Source organism: Homarus americanus, unplaced genomic scaffold, assembly GCF_018991925.1.
Source record: "Homarus americanus isolate GMGI-L3 unplaced genomic scaffold, GMGI_Hamer_2.0 scaffold56333, whole genome shotgun sequence".
NCBI classification, from domain to species: Eukaryota; Metazoa; Arthropoda; class Malacostraca; order Decapoda; family Nephropidae; genus Homarus; species Homarus americanus.
Window position 1 is genome coordinate 10,072,253 of NW_024734940.1, and position 13,827 is coordinate 10,086,079.

General features: G+C 42.4%; 1 long non-coding RNA gene across 1 annotated transcript in view; it reads right to left on the reverse strand.

Annotated features, from left to right (window-relative positions):
- Positions 1–13,827, reverse strand: part of LOC121870630 — a 139,827-nt gene that overhangs the window by 25,785 nt on the left and 100,215 nt on the right. The window lies entirely within an intron of this gene.

Genomic DNA, 13,827 nt, shown 5'->3' on the forward strand with positions numbered 1-13,827 from the left:
TTATACCTGGTGTGAGTCCCTCCTTGTAATACCTGGTGTGAGTCACTCGCTTATATGTGCCTGGTTGTGAGTCCCTCCTTATGTGTACATGGTTGTGGAGTCCCTTCTTGTAATACCTGGTGTGAGTCCCTCCTTGTAATACCTGGTGTAGGTCCCTCCTTGTAATACCTGTTGTGAGTCCTCTGTAGCAATACCTGGTGTGAGTCCTCCTTGTAACTTCCTGGTTGTGAGTCCTTCTTGTAATACCTGGTGTGAGTCCCTCCTTGTAATACCTGGTTGTGAGTCCTTCTTGTAATACCTGGTCCATGATCCTCCTTGTAATACCTGGTTGTGAGTCCCTTCTTGTAATACCTGGTGCAGTCCCTCCTTGTTACCTGGTGTGAGTCCTCCTTGTAATACCTGTTGTGAGTCCCTTCTTGTAATACCTGGTGTGGAGTCCTCCTTGTAATACCTGGTTGTGAGTCCCTTCTTGTAATACCTGGTGTAGGTCCTCCTTGTTATACCTAGGTGGCAAGTCCTCATGTAATACCTGTTAGCAGGTCCCTCCTTGTAATTACTGGTGTGAGGTCCCTCCTTGTTGCCTTACCTGGTGTGAGTCCTCCTTATGGCCACCTGGTGTGAGTCCCTCCTTGCCAATACCTGGTGTGGTCCTCCTTGTTGCCAGGTCCTCCTTGTAATACCTGGTGTGAGTCCCTCCTTGTAATACTGGTGTGAGTCCCTCCTTGTAATACCTGGTGTGGAGTCCCTCCTTGTAATACCTGGTGTGATTCCCTCCTTGTAATACCTGGCGTGGAGTCCCTCCTTGTAATACCTGGTGTGAGTCCTCTTGTATTACCTGGTAGTCTCTTGGTATACCTGGTGTAGTCCCTCCTTGTAATACCTGGTGTGGTCCTCCCTTAATACCTGGTGTGAGTCCCTCCTTGTAATACCTGGTTGTGAGTCCCTCCTTGTAATAACTTGGTGTGAGTCCCTCCTTGTTACCCTGGTGTGAGTCCCTCCTTGTAGCCTGGTGTGAGTCCTCGCCCCTTAATACCTGGTTGTGGAGTCCTCCTGTAATACATGGTTGTGAGTCCCTTCTTGTAATACCTGGTATGAATTCCCTCCTTATCAGCCACTGCCTGGTGTGAGTCCCTCCTTGTAATACCTGTTGTAGGTCCTCCTTGTAATACCTGGTGTGAGTCCCTCCTTGTAATACCTGGTTGCCAGGTCCCTTCTTTGTAATACCTGGTGTAAGTCCCTCCTTGTAATACCTGGTTGTTAGTCCTTCTTGTAATACCTGGTGCAGGTCCACTCCTTGTAATGCCTGGTTGTGAGTCCCTGCTTGTAATAACTGGTTGTGGAGTCCTTCTTGTAATAACTGTTTGAGTCCCTCCTTGTATACCTGGTGTGAGTTCTCCTTGTAATACCTGGTGTGGAGTCCTCTGTAATACCTGGTGTGAGTCCCTCCTTGTAATACCTGGTGTGAGTCCCTCCTTATAATACCTGGTGTGAGTCCCCTCCTTGTAATATGCAGTTTGTGAGTCCCTTCTTGCCTTAATACCTGGTGTGAGTCCCTCCTTGCTTAATGCCTGGTGTAGGTCCTGCTTGTAATAACTGGTTTGTGAGTCCTTCTTGTAATAACTGTTGTGAGTCCCTCATATAATACCTGAGTGCGGTCCTCCTTGTAATACCTGGTGTGGGTACCTCCTTGTAATACCTGGTGTGAGTCCCTTCTTATATGCTATTTGTGAGTCCCTCCTTGTAATACCTGGTGTGGAGTCCCTCCTTATAATGCCTGGTTGCTTGAGTCCCTGCTTGTAACTAGTTGTAAGGTCCCTCCTTGTAATAACTGTTGTGGAGTCCTCATGTAATACCCTAGTGTGAGTCCCTCCTTGTAATACCTGTTTGTGAGTCCTTCTTAGCAATACCTGGTGTGAGTCCTCCATGCATGCCTGTTGTGAGTCCCTCTTGTAATACCTGGTGTAGGTCCCTCCTTGTAATACCTGGTGTGGAGTCCTCCTTGTAATACCTGTTGTGAGTCCCTTCTTGTAATACCTGGTGTGAGTCCCTCCTTGTTATACCTGGTTGTGAGTCCCTCCTTGTTATACCTGGTTGTGAGTCCCTCCTTGTTATACCTGGTTGTGAGTCCCTCCTGTAATACCTGGTGTGAGTCCTCCTTGTAATACCTGGTGTGAGTCCCTCCTTGTAATACCTGGTGTGAGTCCCTCCTTGTAATACCTGGTGTGAGTCCCTCCTTGTAATACCTGGTGTGAGTCCCTCCTTGTAATACCTGGTGTGAGTCCCTCCTTGTAATACCTGGTGTGATTCCCTCCTTGTAATACCTGGTGTGAGTCCCTCCTTGTAATACCTGGTGTGAGTCCCTCCTTGTAATACCTGGTGTGAGTCCCTCCTTGTAATACCTGGTGTGAGTCCCTCCTTGTAATAACTGGTGTGATTCCCTCCTTGTAATACCTGGTGTGAGTTCCTCCTTGTAATACCTGGTGTGAGTCCCTCCTTGTAATACCTGGTGTGAGTCCCTCGTAAGTACCTGGAGGTGGGTTTTCGTCCAAATGACCAAATTATTTCACTTAAACTGATCATAATTCGACCACAATAACATTACACTATGTTCACTGTATAGAAAACAACGATATAAGTATGGATAAACTCAGACACAACCGAGGTAAATAATAACAAGACAATAAAGACATTCACAAAGACGTCGAAATTACCTAAGCAGACACGTTCACCTGTCCTCAGTGACGGGGGACAAATTTAACAAGCAAACCTCAGCGAATCCGGGACCAGCGACTCTCTCAGCCCACACAACACACGTAGCCATGGCGTCATGTACCAGCCACCCCCCCCAACACCCCCCAACACCCGGAGATTAACAAACAGCCTCCGGGGTACCGTCAGCAAGGTCCTGAGTAAACAGTGTACCGCCATCCTGCAGGAAATCTTAAGTCAGTATTTTTTTTTCAGGTCTTTGCCGGAATTAAAATCAGAAGTACAATATTTTTTTTTCTCGTTTCTCCAACTGTGAAAAAATTTAGTTATGATTTAGTCATGGTGAAAACGGTGGAGTGAAGAGGAATGTTTCTTGTGTTATGAGCTGTTATCTTCACTGCACACCTGACAGTTCCTAAAATAATAGTTTCCCATGAAAATTAGTCCACATGACGCTCCTACACATTACCTGAGGGGTAGGTTACCGTACACAGCTTGAGTCAGACGTGTTTCAACCTTCCTTACAGTTATAATCAACAATATGAATAACAATAATTAGAAAATAAGAAAAAAAGAGTTTAAAGTGACGTGGCTTAATTATAACAAGTTTATAAAGCAAAAAAAAAATGGATCCTTCACCTGAGGGCCGATTAGAGTAAATAAACTTCTTGTCGTCAGGTGAGGAAACCAGTTTACATCTCAAGGTGTCTTAATGTAAACTCGGTGAGGAAAACTATATAAGTCATAGTAGTACAGTAATAACTGTCTTTGTTCACCACTTAGTATATTATTTTGTTCATATAGGAGGAACAACTGGCGGGGTACAGTAAGCTCGTCGACCTCTTTAAGTGGATATTAAGTCGGCTATGAAAATCATCTACCATGCGCTGTAACACTAAGAGCAGCAGGAGGAACAGAGGAGGAAGAGGAGGAGAGCAGGAGGAGGAACAGAGGAGGAGGAGAGGAGAGGGGGGGGGAGGGATGAGGAGGGGGAGGAATCAGGCAACCACTGTGTGTTAAGGAGCAAAGAATATCAGATAAAGAATCATTGTTTATATATTGTTAACGACTCTTAACCTCATTGTACATCAGTCAACTGCAGTGCTTTTGGATTCACCTCATTTGTGCCAAAGGAAATATCGTAAATTTTTATAATCTATTGACAGTCATATTTTTTTTATACGTGAACATGTTTTGTGAATTATTATCATATTTACTTATAACTATCGCTGCCACGTCATCAACTTATAACTATCACTACCACGTCATCAACTTATAACTATCGCTGCCACGTCATCAACTTACACCTATCGCTGCCACGTCATCAGCTAATAACTATCACTACCACGTCATCAACACACCTATCACTACCCACGTCATCAACTTATACCTATCACTACCACGTCATCAACTAATAACTATCGCACCGTCATCAACTAATAACTATCACTACCACGTCATCAACTTATACCTATCACTACCACGTCATCAACTTATACCTATCACTACCACGTCATCGACTTATAACTATCGCTGCCACGTCATCAACTTATACCTATCGCTACCACGTCATCAACTTATAACTATCACTACCACGTCATCAACTTATACCTATCGCTGCCACGTCATCAACTTATAACTATCACTACCACGTCATCAACTTATAACTATCACTACCACGTCATCAACTTATACCTATCGCTACCACGTCATCAACTTATACCTATCGCTGCCACGTCATCAACTTATACCTATCGCTGCCACGTCATCAACTTATACCTATCACTACCACGTCATCAACTTATAACTATCGCTGCCACGTCATCAACTTACACCTATCGCTGCCACGTCATCAGCTATTTAATTCTTTTTGTTGACTTTGTTATGATAAATAATTCCCTTTAATTCGTAAACTTTGAAAGAAATTCCTCAAAAAATAGGAGATTTTTCTATGTTTACGTTAGGTTAGGTTAGGTTAGGTTAGGTTAGGTTAGGTTAGGTTAGGTTAGGTTAGGTTAGGTTTGGTTAGGTTAGGTTTGGTTAGGTTAGGAAATTTTTCTCAGACTCGTATTAGTGTCGAATATTATCGCTATTACAACACCATAATACCTCATAAACTTGATATTAATTCAGGTTTATGTACCAGGAGTGATAGTTAGGATGAGTCTTTGCAGTCAGGGGAAACAATAAGACTCCAGTAACCCAAATTAAGACTACTGATGGGAACAATAAGACTCCAGTAACCCAAACTAAGACTACTGATGGAAAAATAACCCAGTAACCCAAATTAAGACTACTGATGGGAACAATAAGACTCCAGTAACCCAAACTAAGACTACTGATGGAAAAATAAATTAGACATGCTAAGGTTTTTTTTATAAAAGAACTGAAAGGAGACATAACGAACCACGAGGAAATGTAAAAGATGAAAGAAAATAATTAATAAATGGGGTGACACTATAAAATACAAATAATATCCTATTTTAGGCATAAGAAGTAAAAGTAGGGTGAGTTGAGTAGTGTGTGAGGTGAACTGTACGATGATAAGGTACTAAACGATAAGGAAATAGTGTTTAAGGTGACAATTTTAGGAAGAAGTTGCGGCTGCTGTGTACTATGTAATGATAAAACCTGTGGGATTGATCAACTTCCTCCAGAATGTCTCACAAAAATTGGACAAGAATATGAGTAAATGTATAGCAAAATTATATATCTTTATTAAGTATAAAAGAGACGTTTCGTGTATATGTTATTAACTGAAAACACCAGGAGTCTTAAGAGTATACAAGCTTAAGATAATCTGTTTAATAACCTATGTATGTAAAGTTTTAAGTGTGAAAAGAATTACAATTAGAATGGATAAAGAGTTTATGATTAAAAATAGATTTTCAAAGGGAGGAGGATACGGTAATGCATCTTTGGTTTGTAAATTATCTGAGAAAGGGTTTTTGACGTCCAAGGAATTTGTTTATCCGATTTGTTAATTTTGAAAAACAGATTTATATAGATTAAACCAACAAATTTATGGATGTCTAAAGAAAACCAGAAATTTAGTCGCTACTAATATCAGGAAACTACAGTTGGTAAGAGTTATAGAGGGAGTAAGTCAAGGTTATGTGCTGTCTCCACCATTATACAATATCGTCTTAGAATTTTATCGAGCAGTTGTCAGTCAAAGGAGAGGAATGAAACTTAATGCTAAAGTTTTATCAAATTTGGGGATGCAAATGATGAAGAGACATTAAACTAACTGGTCAACAAACTGGTGGGATAAGGTGAAGACTATTGTGCTATGAGTTACCACCACGAAGATAGGCGTAATGGTCGCTCCAGTGTTAAAGACAAATCCTAAAGTAATGAATATGGTCGCAACAAGGACTTTAATTTGTGTATATTTGGGAAGTAACATAAGCAGTGAGAACATAATATGTGAAACCAATTCAAAGAAGAACAGCTACAGCACAAATAATATTTAATAAACACTGCAATAGATTAAAATGTGGATATTCAGTCTAACATGACAAATAACTGCTGCGGTACTTTCTATGGTGAGTATTATTGTATGGCTCATAAGTGGCGACACATCGAGAACATACAAGAGGGAGGTCTTCGGATGGTGCTGCCAGAGTATGCTGAAGATAAGTTATACTGATAGCAAAACAAATGAGAAAATACCAAGATTGTCATGAGAGACGAGAGAAAGACTGAAAATGTCTAGAATAAGATAATTTGGTCATGAGAGGATAATGGTAGAGATATTAATGGGTAAAACTGAGGGCAGGAGAGCTGAAGAGGCAGTGACTGGTGGGAGAATGACACTAAAAGCTGCGGCTCCCGATGACATAAAAGATCTAGGAGGACAGATCAACAGCGTTTGGAAGTGAGGACTGTGGTCACCAATCCTCTGACATGATGATGGTACGGACTGTACTATCATCATGTCTGAGGGCTGCCGGTCCGTATCGGCCTCTCGAGTCACCTCAGACCTCACCAACGAAAGTTCAACTTAAGAACATGAACGGTTAAATAACAATTTGGCCACGCTACCAACTTTCGTCACTTTGCAATCCTACCACTGTAAATTCTTACTGTACCTTTACAGGTAATAGGCAGCTATCAAACAGGGAGGTACTACCGCCTGGGAAGATATTGGAGGCATAATGTGTTGTCTAATGGTAGACCCTGCTGCCATATGGCATCACGAAAATTGTGATCAAGTCCCAGGTTGCTGATCTGACTTTCTGCCTCATTTACACACAATTGCAGGGTCTCAAGTGTTTCTCTTTATTTTGACAACACAACATGCATATATCGTTTCTCAAATTCTTTATATATATTTATTTATGGACTTCATTATTATTATTACTATTATTATTGTTTATCATTATTATAATTTCACCAATCTTGAAAAAAACGATGAGAATTTTCCCTCATTACATAACGCTACAAAGAGACGCGGGGTCCCAACGTCACGAAAAAGGAGAGCGGTACAGACGCCAAGAAAGAGATACGCGGTCGCAATGCAACGAAAGAGATGCGCGGTCGCAATGCCACTAAAAAGGTGCACGGTCGCAACGCCACGAAAGAGGTACGCGGTCGCAATGCCACGAAAAAGATGCATGGACGCAACGCTATGAAAAAGGTGCACGATCAGAACGCCACGAAAGAGGTACGCGTTCCCATCGCTTCGAAATTGGTGTGTGGTCACAAAGCTACGAAAGAGATGACCGGTCCTAACACTACCAAAAAAAAAAGTCATGCCATATCATAAAAGTGACCCGTAGGCCACAGGCACCATAAAGTACAAAAGCTTTTGTACTTTATGGGAACTAACTACAAGTATGACTGGCCCAGATTAACAGCACACTCACTGAGGCCAATTCAAAATTTGACCATTCAGAAATAATTATACTGTAATGAAGGTTGGAATTTCTAAATATAGTAAAACTCTAGTTCAGTGCATTACTGTAGTGATGAGGTGTTATATGTAGTGATGATGGATGGTGTTATATGTAGTGATGATGGATGGTGTTATATGTAGTGATGATGGATGGTGTTACATGTAGTGATGATGGATGGTGTTATATGTAGTGATGATAAGTGGTGTTATATGTAGTGATGATGGATGGTGTTACATGTAGTGATGATGGATGGTGTTATATGTAGTGATAAGTGGTGTTATATGTAGTGACGATGGATGGTCATACTTGTAGTGATGATGGATGGTGTTATATGTAGTGATGATGGATGGTGTTATATGTAGTGATGATGGATGGTGTTACATGTAGTGATGATGGATGGTGTTATATGTAGTGATGATAAGTGGTGTTATATAGACGATGGATGGTGTGTTACATGTAGATGATGGAGGGTGTTATAGTAGTGATGATAAGTGGTGTTATATGTAGTGACGATGATGGTGTTATATGTAGTGGATGATGGATGGTGTTACATGTAGTGATGATGGATGGTGTTATATATGTAACGATGATGATGGTGTTATATGTAGTGATGATGGATGGTGTTGGTTACATGTAGTGATGATGGATGGTTATATAGTGATGATGGGATGGTGTTATGTAGTGACGATGGATGTCATACTTAGTGATACGGATGGTGTTATATGTAGTGATGATGGATGGGTGTTATATGTAGTGATGATGGATGGTGTTACATGTAGTGATGATGGATGGTGTTACATGAAGATGATGGATGGTGTTATATATATAGTGATGATGGATGGCGTTATATGGGGTGATGATGGATGGTGTTATATGGTGATGATGGATGGTAAGTATATATAGATGATGGATGGTGTTATATATGTAGATGATGGATGGTGTTATATGTAGTGATGATGGATGGTGTTATATGTAGTGATGATGGATGGTGTTACATGTAGTGATGATGGATGGTGTTATATGTAGTGATGATGGATGGTGTTATATGTAGTGATGATGGATAGTATTATATGTAGTGATGATGGATAGTGTTATATGTAGTGATGATGGAATGGTGTTATATGTAGTGATGATGGATGATGTTATATGTAGTGATGATGGATGGTGTTGTATGTAGTGATGATGGATGGTGTTATATGTAGTGATGATGGATGGTGTTATATGTAGTGATGATGGATAGTGTTATATGTAGTGATGATGGATGGTGTTATATTTAGTGTTACGGATGGTGTTATATGTAGTGGGGATGATGGATATGTTATGTAGTGAAGATGGACAGTGTTATATGTAGTGATGATGGATGGTGTTATATAGTGATGATGGATGGTGTTATATGTAGTGATGATGGATGGTGTTATATGTAGTGATGATGGATGGTGTTATATGTATTGATGTTGGATGGTGTTATATGTAGTGATGATGGATGATGTTATAATAATAATAATAATAATAATAATAATTAACGGTTTATTGAAAGAGCTTGGCAGCCAGAAGGCTGAAAATATACAGTTACATATTTGGGGAATGGGTTACGAATTACAAATAATATACAAGTAGTGATGAGAGGTGGTGTTATATGTAGTGATGATGGATGGTGTTATATGTAGTGATGATGGATGGTGTTATATGTAGTGATGATGGATGGTGTTATATGTAGTGATGATAGATGGTGTTATATGTAGTGATGATGGATGGTGTTATATGTAGTGATGATGATGGTGGCAATTTCCCAAAAATGCAGATTCATCTTTACGAAGAATTATTACGTTAGTGAACGTCAGTTAACCTTCCCCTGCCTTGACGAGGTAATACCCCACTACTACCACAGTGTGACATATAAGTTGTGGAGGACACTGTACACAAGTCAAATCTTATTCTAATTCTTAATGTTTCAATTTGTTTTGTTTTAGCTCTCGGGTATATAGAAGGTACTCAAATATGACGAGCACTTTCATTTTTGTTTCTATTACTGAGCAATTTATTTTTCTTGAAGGAGATAACAAGTGACGTTTTCTTTAATATCACCAGAAACTGAGACTCTTGGCACCGATGAAAGGTTAGTCTTTGCGTGGGACTGTGCGGCCATGAGTGTGATCTAGTGCGCATGCGCGGGTGTTAGTGTGTAGGCGAGGCTTCCAGTTCCAGCAGGTTGCCTACTCAGTGTCCTCTGGAACTCGTGAGAGGTTGGGTGTTACGTCTGGCCCCGTTGTGCCTCACCTCTGTGTATGTGTGCGTCGGGGATCTGTGAGAGGCTTGTGTGTGTGTACAGTGAGACTTGTGTGTCGGAGTAGAGCGTGTGTTTGCATCACAAGAAAGCAGCAGGATGACGTTACAGGAGCGAGCAACATTACTGTTACTTGTGGCAGCAGCGGCCGTGGTTGGAGCAACTAAAGGTAAGCTCCCACACGACACTTCTGGTGAACAGCGGGCGAAGCTGGGCCGCCCACACCCCAGGTCACACCCACATGGCCAACTGTCTACCATTTACTCAACACAACTCACTTCTGTCTTGTCAACCTTAAACACGATATAAAGATATATGACATAACCATCAAACTCTTTTCCTTCGGTAAGTGGCTGAGACACGAGCACCTTCCCCATTACTAATTGTTCTGCCGTTTGGTATTGTTCACTTAATACAAAAAGATTTAGATACACGAGGAGAAAAGTAGTTCTTCTAAATAAAAAAAGTATTTAAGTTATAAAATAAATTACAAATATTAACTTATAAGAGTAAAACAATTGCTCTTAGAGTGCACTATGGCAGGAGCTCCTGGGTATGTTCGTTATGAACTACGGCAACAACAGACAAGTTATCCATCTAAAAATAGGCTTTGAGTTACATACCAAAGTTCAGATACGTAAAGTGTCCTAAGGTAAGTGCACGCAGGGCATTGTGACCTCGGCTGCCCACCCTGGCAGGAAGTGCCAGGTGGTCGTGTGAGGAAGTGCCTGCCGGGGACGTGGGGGGCCTGACGGAGGGTTATGAGTCAGGTTTTTGCGGCGTTCAGTGGCTTTGTAAAGATCAGGGCATCAGGTGGTGGAGGACCCATGTCCCTGCGCCCTCGTGACGTCACCCTGCCGAAGGTCGCGCCTTCCCACACACACACCCTGAGTGAATGTTATTGTGTCACCCTGTGCCCTACACCCTGTGTCCTACACCGCCCTGTGTCCTTCACTGCCCTGTGTCCTACACCGCCCTGTGTCCTACACCACCCTGTGTCCTTCACCGCCCTGTGTCCTACACCGCCCTGTGTCCTACACCACCCCACCCAACACCACGTGCCCTGGCTACACCACCCCTCTCACTCTACACCACCCTGTGTCCTTTCACCACCCCAGCCCACACCACCCCTATACCCAACACCACCGGGGTGCCCCATACACCACCTCTCACTTCTACACCAATTCAAAGTCCTACACCTGCCCCAGGTCTCACACCGCCCCAGTCCTACACCGCCCCTGTGTCCCACACCACCTCTACCTACACCACACCCTGTGTCCCACCACCCCAGGTCCTACACCACCCCTGCACCTCCACCACCCTGCACCACCAAAAAAAAATTTTACACCCCACCCAGCACCCTACACCACCCCTGTACCCCACACCACCCAGCACCCCACACCACCCTCTGCACCTTACACCACCCTGCACCCTCCACCACCCTGCACCACCCTGTACGCTACACCACCCAGTACCCTACACCACCCCGTACCTTACACCACCCAGTACCCTACACCACCTTGTACCCAACACCACCCTGCACCCTCCACCACCCTGTACCCTACACCACCCTGTACCCTACACCACCCTGTGGGACGACGGTGTGACGTTACATGGGGGCAGTGGCGATGTAGGGATGTGGTTACAAAAGATAATGTCATTAGGATACTGCAGTGTGGAGGAACATTACAGTGAAGATACAACATCCCAGGACAGTGATGCAGTGAAGATAGTGGCTTCACCATCCTGATACTCTGCCTCACCATCACCACCAAGACACCCCTCCTTCCCTCACCATCACCAGAATCATAATCTTCCTCTCAGAGTTGTCCTCTAAACACACAGGAAGCCAACCATCCTTCACCTCCAAACAAAACTCATTAAGACGTGAAATTTCCTGTCATTTTGTCATTCATGTTAATTTCATCTAATTCACACCGAAGTATGCTGAGTATGTTATATTCTGATAGATGTATACTGCATGTTATATTCATACAGATATATCAAGGGTATATTGCCATGAATGATGTAGAAGTCTGCTGTGTTGTAAGTGAGTGTCTAATATCTCTCTCTCTCTCTCTACATCTACCTATTTTGATCAAATTTTCATTACCTATTCGCTAAGTTAGTCCACATCGTTTCTAAATTACTTCTTACTCTTATTTAGACATTTTTTGCTACACACCCGTATAATACTCTCAGCTCACCCATTTCCCCATTACTCCCCATCTTTGCTCCCTTTGATATGCATATTTGTCCACACGTTACACTGTTTTCATCAGGTATTCCGTGATTCAGTTCATTTCTTGTTGTTCCGTTCATTAAAATTCTCACTCTCAAGTACAGGAAATACCTCCCACTTCCTCCAGTCTGTCTAATATAACATTATTATCTCCTGTCTCTTTCTAATTTTTTTTATAACTTTACTGTTCTTCACATTCTTCATTAACTTTCCCCCACTATACATTCTATAACCTCTTCTAGATTCACATTTATTATTTTCATTCTGAGTCGTTCATCAATGTTGGGTCATCTGCAAACAGTAGCTGACTTTATATCTATTTACATCATACTAGTAGATGCTTGTAGCCGTCTCACTCACTCTTGCTGTCAACTGGTCTTACTCTCCAGGCAAGAAAGCACAGGGTAACATAAGAATGGAGGAAACTACAGTGGGCTTATTGATCCATACTGGGCAGTCCCATTTACACCCAACCCCTATCGCTCATATATCCATCCAACCTGTGTTTGAAGCTGTCCAGCGTATTCGAGTTAATGATGATGTTTGGTAATTTGTTCCACTCATCCACTACTCTATTTCCAAACCAATATTTACCTATTTCGCGTCTAAATCTAAATTTTTCTAATTTAAAACCATGGTGTTACATATCCTTAACGTAACCTTACTTGCACTAAGGACCAATTTCTCTTTTATCAACACAATAAGTATATAAAATTTCCCTCTGTTTTCCATCAACCAGTGTTTGTTTGTTTTTCAGTTCCACAAACAAGTTCCTCCTTTTCTACAGATATTTCTAACTTAAATTTCCATAACACTAAACATATGATCCATACAGCTTCAGCCCTCTCTCATCCCCACTCTGTTCACTCTCCCTCTTCACTCTCTCTCTCTCTCTCTGTAAGTATGCGGAGTATACTCGTATTTTGTCATGGCGTCAAGCTCTCATTCTCCCAAGCATACCTCAGGGTCCACAGTCATGAATCATGCCTTGAGGAGGAGGAGGAGGAGGTGGACACGACATGATGATGGGACTGGGAGGAGGGAGAGAAAGAGGGGAGGAAAGAAGAATGAGAAGAAAGGATAATAAGGTAAATGCTGAAAGGGGGAATAATGGAAGAGAGAAAGTAAGAAAAGGAGAGGGAAGAACAAGTAAAGATATAAGAGAGAGAGAAGGGGGAAGGGGGAGGGGGAGGGATAAGCACGAGGCAGATGAAGAAGAGACAGGACAGGTCACGAAGAACGAAGAAACTGGCGGGTAGAAGAGAGAGAGACAGGTAAGGATAATTGAGGTGGAAGAGATGGGGAGGATCAAAAGGGTAGGTAAGATGATGAGATAATAGAGAGGAAAGAAGGTAAAGGGTAGGTAGGAAGGATGGAAGGGAGAAAGGGAGAGTTTCAACAGGTAAAGGGCAGGAAAGGAGGGAGAAAGTGAGAGTTCAGCAGGTAAAGGGTAAGAATGGGGGAGGGATGGTTTCAACAGGTAAAGGGTAGAAAGAGAAGGAGGGTTTCAACAGGTAAAGGGTATGAAAGGAATGGCGGGAGGGAGGGAGAGTTCCAAGTAAAGGTTAGGGAGGGAGGGAGGGGGAGGTCACCTGCGCTGCACACAAGAGGTTGACGTACCCGGTTCTGGTGGTACCTCCCGCCCACGTACCTCACCACCCACGACACGAGAAGACCACTAATTACTCTAC